Here is an 11,231-nt window from a genome sequence, read left to right on the forward strand (position 1 = left end):
TAATTACTAATAACTGCGATAAGGAAGTCGGGAGAAATGTCTTTGCACAGAGAGTGGTGAAAACCTGGAACTTGCTGCTACATTGTGACAAACAATACATGGATGCCTTCAAGAGGAGTCTCATAAAACACATAAGTGAGGGGGCAATAGAGGGATATATTAGAATCTTAGAATCCTTAAATGTTGACAGGGAGAGATGAAGTAAAGTAAGAGAAGACTTGTCTGTTGCATAAACAATAGCCTAGATTTGTTAGACTGACTGGTTTTATTCTGTACCAAAACACTGTATGAAATTTTATGTAAATTAATGACTTGAAAGGGACAAACTGAAATGTTTCCCAGTTGAGAATATGAACCTGCTTTCGAATGTGGTGGTGAGAATACCTAATGCTTAGGATCATAGAGCTCAATTTTACTCTCAGCTGGAATCCTCATCTTTCCAACACAAATGTCAGGGGTGAAGCCACACACTCTGGCAGTTTGTTTGCAGCAATTTTATGGTCAGCAGACTATTAATTTGGTCAAGCCAGGGCTTCCGCACTCATTTTAAAGCCTGTTATTTTGTGGACAAAATGATTTTTAAAAAGGAAAAACATCTTCAGAAAACCAGTGTGACACAAACATGACCATCTGAATGAAATTATAATTTTATCTGAAGAGATGCAACAAGTCAACTGAGTCAGCCATTTGGAAACTGGCCTGTCCTGATTCACTGTACATATAACCTATAAAGGATATACATTAGACATGAAAAATATCAAGCCTTTAGCTTGAAGAAACAAGAGTCAGACTCAGGAATACACAAAGGAACCTGTCTACAAATGGGCTTTAGAGTGGCAGAAGAGAGAAAGAAATATGGTTTGGTAACAGTTAAGACCGCATGGGCAGAATGTATCCAGACCTTGAGCAACTTGATCTATGGTAAGAAATTACATGACAAGTCAAGTGAGGCTTTTCTTGATGTTGGAAGCAGCAACAGTAATATTTTCCAGCCAACTTGTTGGGGTTGAGATGAGATTCTCATTGATAAATGCTGCAAAGCCTATTAGTGGATATATTGCTCATTGTCACCTCATTATTAAGGGCAGCATTAGCACTACTGCCTCAGTGCCAGTTACATAGGTTCGATTCTAGCCTCAGGCAACTTTCTGTGTGGAGTTTGCATGTTCTCCCTACATTTGGTTTTCTCCAGAAGCTCTGGTTTCCTCCCACAGTCCAAAGATGTGCAGTTTAGGTTGATTGGCTATGCTAAATTTCCCTGTCACGCCCAGGGATGTGCAGGTTAGGTAGATTAGCCATGGAAAATTTGGAGTTATGGGTGTGGGGATGGGGTGAGGTATGGGTGGGATTCTTTTCAAGGCTTTGATACAGACTTAAAGGGCTGAATGGACTCTATCTGCGCTGTATGGATTCTATAATTCAATGATTATTACTTAATCTCACTTACGATACACTGCTCTACCTTACGTCACTTTGGAGTGCATTGGCAACTTGCATTGAAATGGTGCTGCAAGGTCACTTTGTGTGCAGCTTCAAGCACCAAACATATTGATTATACCAAGATGCATCTCAGGGTTGCTTGTTCAATCCCTTAGTGCTCAGTCAGTAAGCATCTACCTCAATGGTGAACACTGCTAAGCCTTGTCTTTGAATACTTGATCCCCACAACTGCATCGTAAAGGCTCGCAGTACTTCTATCTTGCATTGTAAAAATAAAGCAGCTAAGGCAGCTTGTCAGGCTGGTTAGTAATCAGTGGGTTGGAAATATTGCTGAACGATACAGTGCTGCTTCAATCTCATACTTTCACCATGTGACAGCTGCATATATGGCAAGCACATGGCAGTTGTTGCAAGGAAACAGTCATCTCACGAAGTGGAGGAAGAGTAGTCCTCAGTCACATCCAGGGAGATACCTTTCAGGAGGTTCTGGCACAATACATTAAGGGCAGCCTCCGGTTTCAGTACAGGGGCTTGGACATGATCACTCCACTGGCTGGATGGTCAGGGTCAAGGGGGCCTTTACTTGTACAATCTTGAGAGTGAACTGCAGTCAGCTCAGTGCAACCCATCTAGGGAGTCATCGGAAGCCAATGGGTGAGCCATACAGATTACCAGTCAGAGGTCTTGTCATCGTTTGGGCCGTCCAGCTAAGTCACTCGAGGTGGCGGGCCATGGTCTGTCCTGGAGACCATCCACTAAATGTAGAGGGGGTTATTGGGGCCATTGCTGCAGGAGGAAGGTGCAGGAATGTTATTGTGGGAACTGGATCCAGGAAGGCAGAGGGGATTACAATAGTGAAGGGCAAATCAATATTGGGGGAGACAATATGGGAGGAAAAGGGCTCATGGAGGGGATAAGGGAGTGTTGTTGCGCCCTGGCTTCTATGAGTGGAGGTGGGGGGGGAGAAACAGCATGTTTGCTTGATATGTTTCAGCTGGGGTGGTCAAGTGGACAGGTGAGGATTCAGATAAATAAGTTGGGTGAGGACTTGGGAAAATGCATAACCTATGGGGTTGGAGGGGGTGAGGGAATACCAGGAAGGGATATTTAAGAAGCTGTGGGTTCATCAAGATGAAGAGATCGAGTCCGAGACTTATTGTTCAAGTTGCAACCACTAGTGCCGTCCGTTGTTCTATATTGTTCAAGGGGAAGCAATGGCGTAGTGGTATTATTGTTGGACTGTTACTCCAGAAACCCAGGTAATATTCTGGAGACCTGTGTTCAATTCCCGCCATGGCAGATGGTGGAATTTGAATTCAATAAATTTGGAATAAATTTACAATTTACAATAAATTTAAAAATTGAATTAACAGCCTAATGATGACTGAATCCATTGCTGATTGTTGGAAAACCCATCTGGTTCATTAATGTCCTTTAGGGACGGAAACTGCCATCCTTACCTGGTCTGGCCTACACATGACTCCAGATCCACAGCAATGTGGTTGATTCATAACTGCCTTCTAGGCAGTTAGGGATGGGCAATAAATGCCCTCATCCCATGAATGACTAAAGGAAAATAAAATGTAACAAGTGAGCACTGGAGACAGAAATGGCTGCAACCGCACCAGGAGTTGGGGTGGGAAGTTAGATTCTGTGAGGAAGGAGGGCTTCAATTTCTAATGATCTGAGGTCTTTCAAAGGACAACAACGTTTCACTGACACTCATCCACTGAAGCTGAGATACATCTGGGAGCATTATATTCCTTGAGCCATAGGCATTAGCCTACTCTCTGTAGGCCACATCCTTGCCCACAAATGCTCCTGGCTGCATCGTGCAAGATAATGACAAAGTCTCACTAAATGTGGCTTGGTGGCTCAGTGGTTAGCACTACTGCCTCATTGAGACAGGGACCCAGGTTTAATTCAAGCCTTGAGTGACATTCTCTGTGGAGTTTGCACATTCTCCCCATGTCTGTGTGGATTTCTTCTCAGTACTCCGGTTTCCTTCCACAGTCCAAAGATGTGTAGGTTAACTGGATTGGCCATGCTAAATTGCCTATCGTGTCCAGGGATGTGTAGGTTAGGTGGATTAGCCACAGGAAATGTAGGGTTACAGGGATAGAGTAGGTGGGTGGGTCTGAGTGGGATGATCTTTGGAGAGTCGGTGTGGACTTATTGGGCTGAATGGCCTGTTTCCACACTGTAGGAATTCAATTTGAATTCTATTATCTGCCTGTGTTGTCTGCCTTGAAAGATGGAGTCTACATGCCAAAGTAGGCGCAACAAAACCACCAAATGCACATGTTGCAGGAGCTGCTGACATCATACTTGGACCATTGGGTGTAGTGCTAAGGAGCTTGAGCTGTGTAACTTCAGTAATGGCTGGACAGATACTTGTGCACATGGATGTTGGACAAACGGAAACATATATTTTTAACAATGACGTTTCACTCATGCCATCTTTTTGCCCTCAGAACATCTACTTTCTTTCTCATTCATGAGTTCTCAGTACAGTCTCAAGTCCTATAGCTGAGCCGCAGGGAGTGTGCCATTAAGTGGAATTTTTTGGCCGTGGAGGTTTCGTCGGGTGAGTCAGTTGACATTATTGCCAAGAAGACCCAGACTTAGTGAGTGTGTCCTGTCCGGAAGCCAGTACATCCTCCTCTGCTTGGCATTCCAAAGTGTTGAGGGGGCAGAAGGATTGGAGGTAGAAGGCTTGCTCTCCTCTGGAGTATCCTGAGAGGAGACCTCTGGAAGTCCTGTCTGTGGTTCTTCATGTGGCTGGTGCTTCCTTGCGAGGGACAGGCGCCTGATGAGGTCAAGGTCCTTTGACCCTTGCACCTTGCCTTTGATGCGGAGCTCCAGTGGATACAGTGAGGCAGTACAGGTCTGTGTGCACATCCAGCAGGCTCTGAGAGTGCCAGACCCTGCTGTCAATGGCAGTTGCCAACGGTCTAGGGAGGCAGTGTGACACTTGAATGCCTGAGGCAACAGTGTCCCATCTACATTGCTGCAGTCCTAATCCTGCTTTGTTTCCTTATGAAGATCACTGCTGGCTGTTTCCCAAGACTACATTGACCTGGATGATGACCTCTGACCAGACTATTGGTATAGCACCATCTGGCAGTCTGGGGAGAAAATGGATGGTGCTCCTCTGTATCATACCATCCACCAGGTCATCCAGGTCTACATCAGCAAAGCAGGCTGCCAATTTTCCCTGCTAAGCCACACCTGGGGTGAATGTCTGCAATGGGTGAAAAGTGTCTGAGCAGGGCAGCTCCAGATTGTCGACACTTGACTGGGTGTAAAAACAGACTGTTGTAGATGGTGTCAGCGCCAGGAATCTCAAGGCATTGTGGATATGCCAGCAATGGCGAATACTTCTGGCTATGGCACCATCTACAAAAGGCTGGCAAGTGGGAGAATAAAGCTAGCATCAGATGAGAAGGTGCCACAGGACTGTGTCAGATCATTAATGAGGCAGGTTTGGTTTGATAGCATGAGAAAGCTCAATAGGCCTCAGGCAGAGAAATCCTCCATGAGAGTCAATGAAAATGCTAGTAAGATTCAGCCCCAAAGTTTTTCTCTTCCCTTGTATTCTCCTCATTGCCCCGGAAACAGTGCGTGGTAAGAAGCAAACCAGAGTTTAACCATTTAGTCAGAGCTCAACGGATTTCTACAAATTCTGCTATTGCTGAGGATAGCAATTGCCAGGTAAATAGTTGTTTTCTCAGATAAAAGTCTACCATCTCCAGGACTCCAATGGCTTTCGAACATCATCGCCTTTATTTTTCCTGTCTGTATAAAAAAGACAGTCTCTCCTTTTTAAAAATCTTATACCCATGTGATTTGGATTAGGGAAAAAAATGCAACATCTCAAAGTTTGCAGATGTTGGGTGGGAGGGTGAACTGTGACGAGGATGCAGAGATCCTTCAGGTTGGGTGAATGGGCAAACCAATGGCAGATGGAGTATAATTTGGATAAGTGTGAGGTTATTCACTTTGAGGTTATTCAAAAACAAGAAGGCAGATTACGACCTGAATGGCTGTAAATTGGGAGAGGGGAGTGTGCAGCAGGACCTGGGTGTCCTTGTGCACCAGTTGCTGAAGGTAAGCATGCAGCTGCGCAGGCGGTGAAGAAGGCAAATGGTACATTGGCCTTCGTTGCCAGAGATTTTGACTACAGGAGCTGGAATGTGTTCTTGCAGCTATACAGGGCCTTGGTGAGACCACGCCAAAGATATTGTGTGCAGTTTTGATCTCCTTTTCTGAGGAACGATGCTCTTGCTCTAAAGGGAGTGCATCAAAAGTTTGCCAGGCTGATTCCGGGGATGGCAGGACTGATGTATCAGGGGAGATTAACTAGGTTAGGATTGTTTTCACTGGAGTTCAGATGAACGAGAGGGGATCTCATAGAGACTTGTAAAATTCTAACAGGACTGGACAGGGTAGATGAGGGGAGGATGTTCCTGATGGTGGGTATGTTCAAACATGAGGATTCAGGGTGGACTATTTAGGATGGAGATGAGGAGACATTTCTTCACCCAAAGAGTGGTGATCCTGTGGAATTCATTACCACAAGAAGTAGTTGATGCCAAAACATTGAATGTATTCAAGAGGCAGCTAAATAAAGCACTTGGGACAAATAGGATCAAAGATTATTGGAAGAAAACAGGATTAGGCTATTAGGTAGGATGATCAGCCATGATTGTGATGAATGGTGGAGCAGTCTCGAAGGGCTGAATGGCTTCCTCCTGCTTGCATCTTCTGTGCTTCTATGTGTGCATGTTTGATGCTATGTTTTATTGGTTTTCTTGGGTTAGTTGGTAATAAAATCCCTTTTCACTCAAGGAAAACTCATAATTGGCTCCTTAATTTTTAATTTAGTAGTCTAATGAGTGCTACATTTCAAGTGAAGCTGAAAGAGTCATAAAAATATCTAATGGAACCAACTGAGAGACAGTTAAGCAGAGGGGAAGTAACTTATGCCTCCTTACCTGTTTGTGACATAAATGTCACCATGCAGCGGGTGACACAGGTACCAGTTGCCTTAGCAGTCTCTCCTGTCACCTAATCCTCTTCATGTACAATATTGAATGCAAAAACAGCTCAGCTGAAAGAAATGCATATTTTGAAAGTTATGCTGGTGCTGTTGATTTCTTTGATTCACTTAAAATGGCCAATTTTGCAAATTTAATTGCCTTCGCCACTATTTTCGTCAGTAAAAAACCTTATCCTGAAGGACAGTTAAGAAAGTGTAGAACAAGAAAAGACTATTCTCACAGAAAACTCATTTCTTTTACAAACTTTGTGAAATTGACTCAGTGCAGAGCTGTGCCCAATTTAACTAATCTCCTTGAAATTTTCTTTTTCTCATGACAGTGTAAACTTTTAACATGCAGTTTTGATATTTTATTATCAATGATTAAAACAAAATTAATAAATTTGTCATCATCTCACAACATAATTATGCACAAATATTCAGCATTGCATAATGCCTCACAAGATACTCTTTTAAATACAAGTTTTAAAGGTGCAATAATAAGCTGCTACTCAATGGCAAGGCTGCATTTGATGAGTATGACAAATATTTGTTAATCAACCTATTTCGAGGTGTTGTGTCACACCTCGGAAGCTGGTACGACTTGAATTGAGGCCCCACAGCCCAGAGGTCGAGGCTCTAACACAGCATCATAAGAGCCCTATGATGGCACCATACACTTGCCATTTGTTCACTGGAGCCTTAATAATTGTGTCATTCCCCTCAAAATACTTCAAAGCTCAGTGTAATCTTTTTAGACATCCAGACGAAAGTATTTATTAGTCTTTGAATGAAGTGAGCATAAATGTCAGGATTTCATAAGTGTTTTTATTAATGACAATCCGTAGTTTCATGGTTCCCACTATTGATTCTAGTTTATGGAATATGTACTCCAGCTTTATTTAACTAACAGAATCTGTAAAGATGGAATTTGAATGCTTTTCACTGAATCATTCATCCTTTGAATTACTATCCAGTAACATAATTGCTATGCTGTTATATTCCTGATGGCATAAGAAGCCAACTTATTTTATCATAATGGAGTGTACTATTGCCCATTCAATGAACTTGTAAGATCAACGCTGATTAGGAAGCGTTCTGGTCAGAATCATTTTAAGAAAAATCATAGTAATTTCATTATGTTTTAAGATCTTTATAGCACTTGCAATACCACCTACCTGAACAGGTTACCTTTTGATAGGCTACTATTAGTGCTGTTCTATAATTGACCACTCTGTGAGACAACAGCACAGTACAAGTTGTTCCCATTATTTTCATCTTGCTTCCATTCAATGACAAATTGTGCATTATGGACAGGTAGACAGAAAGACCAAAGGAGAAAAGTGTCAATTGTTTAAATAAGGAATTTATCCAATCACCACAGATAATAAATCAAATAAAAATTAAATTACAACTATCTTAAGAATGCCAAAAACAACCTTTGCTTGGCCCAAGAGCAGTAGAACTGATTTCATAGATCAAGGGAAGTCAGTGCCTCCTTTAGAATTGCACTTAATCTTTGTCAGCATATTCTCTGAGTCCTTTAATTACATTTTAAGTGTTTATCTCAGTGTAGCTACAGGAAGCTAGACTTGGGCCAGCCTTCCATATTGAAAACTAGCAAAGGCAAATAATGCATTTACAACTTCAAGTTCAGCTGTAGTTCAGGAAATAGTTCCAGGACCTGAGTATAAAGTGAGCACACAGATAGTGCACAGATACAACTTGCTGACTTCTCCATTTAAACTGTAGCTTTCAGTTCAGTTTATAACATTCTGCTACAGTGAGATTTCATCAAACAGAAAAGACATTGATTTAAATGGACTTCAACCATGAAAATTACAGTTTAAAATCAATGTAAGCAAATTAATTCTAATGAATACACTACAGTATTATTCTTTTTCAGTTGTGACAATCTATACACAATGTACAGTGCAACCTTAAAATATTTGTACTTGCGTCACTGAAAGTGGGTGGAGATAATTTTAGTTTATCTGTTGGTTAGACTATTTGCCTATAAACAATACGTCTCTAAAACTAATGAATGGATTTCAAAGAAACTTATTATGTTGATAGGCTAGCGCCCAAGGAAGGGCTGTTTAGTTTTTAATGAAGACTTGGATCAGGATTCAGATCCTGGATATTTTTAAAAGGGTTCTTAACTTTGGAAGATAGGGAGCATTGAATATTTTGTAGAATGTTTAGTTCTTTATATTTATAAGTTATTGATTATTTTAGAATGTTGTGGAATGTCTCTGGTTGAAATGTTCACATTTGTCAAATTTGACTAAACTTCTCAAAGCAGGTGGTTGAAGGTGGATAGGCCTGAAGCCTCCTTGGAGGGACAGTAGCACTTATAAAAAAGAATTACTTTTTACATATATAGTTAAAGATCATCAACCAGGCAGAGAAATAGCCTCAAGGAAGAGCTATGTAATTGGAATCATGTTGAGCTAACATAGCTTGGCAGAAGCATGCTTAGTGCCCTCTGCATTTGTGGAAAAATGTATTCAACAACCCATGAGATTGCCAATATATGAAGGACAAATAAAATTGAGGTATATAAAAATAATTTGAAAGAGGATAATTTGAAATATAATCACATAATATAATGAGGAGAAAAGATATGTTGTGAATGAGTTCCAACAGTAGTGCTGACAAATCGATAGGAGAATGTATGGAGTAGGGAATTACATGTCCTCTCCTGCAGCGCAGGAATTATTTCCATAAGGCACTGGATTATCTATGCCCATCCATATAAACATCAATTCTTAACTAACTGATGATATATATCATTTTAAAGGAATTAATTGAGATAATGTTAATTTTTTTTTGTCCTGGAGAGTCTATCTCACATGTTCTTTCCTCCATCTGTGCATAGTTAGCTCTCCCAGCAACATGTTATTGGACAAGAGCCATGTTAAAAGCAGCTTAGCATGTTTTAAATAAATTAAAATTAGGATCAAAATAACATTATTATTGTGTCATTTTGTCAGTCTTATAATTGCATAATTATGATTTTTTTTCACTGTTCATTGGGAGGGATATTACTTGTTATTGGATCTGTACTGAGAAGTCTCAGGTCAATTATGTATCATCATTAGGCTCATGTTCCTTTCTCTCAATAGTGTGCTAAAGGGTAATTTCAATAAAAATGAACTCTTCAAGTGCTTTCCACACAAGTCATCCTTGGACCATATACAAGAATATCAGTTAATGTGTGAACTTTTGCCGTCGGCCTGCATATGATTGAAACTCCTTAATTTTACATAGAGCCTTTACAACTGGTGGAAAGATACATCTTGCATTCCTGATAAGTATGGTTTGATTTTAATCAGATCCTAGAGCTAAAAGTATACTGTAGTTTACCAATGTCCCACTGCATCAGAAAGTTAAATTGTTTTGTAAAGCTTAATGATTCTATTGTATTTAAGCTTGCTTTGTTTCAGAAGGCACTTGCATTACTCTTGATACACTCCATTATTTTGCAAATGTGAACGAAATTATTTTTAAAATAGTGCTGATTAATTGTGCTTTAATGAATGAATGTATATATTTCTAAATATTATGAATTAACATCTGACAGCAAGTAATCTACTATGCAGTTTTATATTAATTTCAGGGTTAAACTGACACTCCAAAAATTTGCTTCCCTTTTTCTGATGCACTAATATGTTATTGCTGCATGTTGGAGGTCAAAAAGAAACAAGCATTATTTTACTTTTTCCAACATGTGTTTTTGTCAAGTGGCATGCTCCAAGTATCGAGGTTAAAAAGATTACTTTCTGATAGGGAATGAATAAAAAGAGCTAGTTACAAATCGATTGTTATTTAACTGCTCTTATGCTGGCATCATTCAAATTTGGATTGTGGTAATCCCAGATGCATGAATTTGTTCCTAATGTGCAGGTTCCTACATCTGCTTCCAATATCTTAGGGGCAGACTCATAAACCAGTTCTTTACACTTCGCTCTCTGGATAAGAGAGTCACATTTAACAGCATTTACAACTAATGGCCCCAAATCAGAATATAAAGTAATGATATTCATGTAAGTTCAGCTCTGAGCTCTCAGAATACAAGCAAAAGATCTAGACGTGACATTGGTTTATACCAAGAATCATAGAATCATAAAACCATAGATTTATAGAACTGTGCAGTACAGAATGGGCCCTCTGGCCCAGCAAGTCTGTACCTCCAGAATACATTACTATCTACATTAGTCCCAGTTTGCCACAGTAAGCCCATTGCCTTGAATATGATGACACATCAAGTTATCGTCTGAGTACTTTTAAAATGTTGTGACATTCTGGCTTTAACTATCCTCAAAGGTAGTGCATTCCATATTCCAAGCAACATAGTTACACTGACTCAAATAAAAGCAAAATAATGTGAATACTAGAAATCTAAAACAAAAACAGAAGGCGCTGACATAACTCAGTAGGTCTGGCAGCATCTGTGGAGACAGAATCAGAGTTTGATATGACTGCTGTAGAAATTAAGTTATGAAGAATTATCATATTGAACTGAAAAATTTCTCTCTACTCACCCTCTGGGTGAAAAAGAGGTTCCTCAAATGCACTGGAAGACCCCTGCCTTTCATGTTAAATGTATGCCCTCTTGTTATTGACCCTTCCACTAAGAGGAACTGCTGCTTTCTATTCACCCTGTTCATGCCCTTCATAATCTGATACACCACTATAAGATTAATCCCAACCCTAACCCACTCAACCTTCTCTGTTCCAAAGAAAA

Source organism: Stegostoma tigrinum, chromosome 3 (genome assembly GCF_030684315.1).
Source record: "Stegostoma tigrinum isolate sSteTig4 chromosome 3, sSteTig4.hap1, whole genome shotgun sequence".
NCBI lineage: Eukaryota > Metazoa > Chordata > Chondrichthyes > Orectolobiformes > Stegostomatidae > Stegostoma > Stegostoma tigrinum.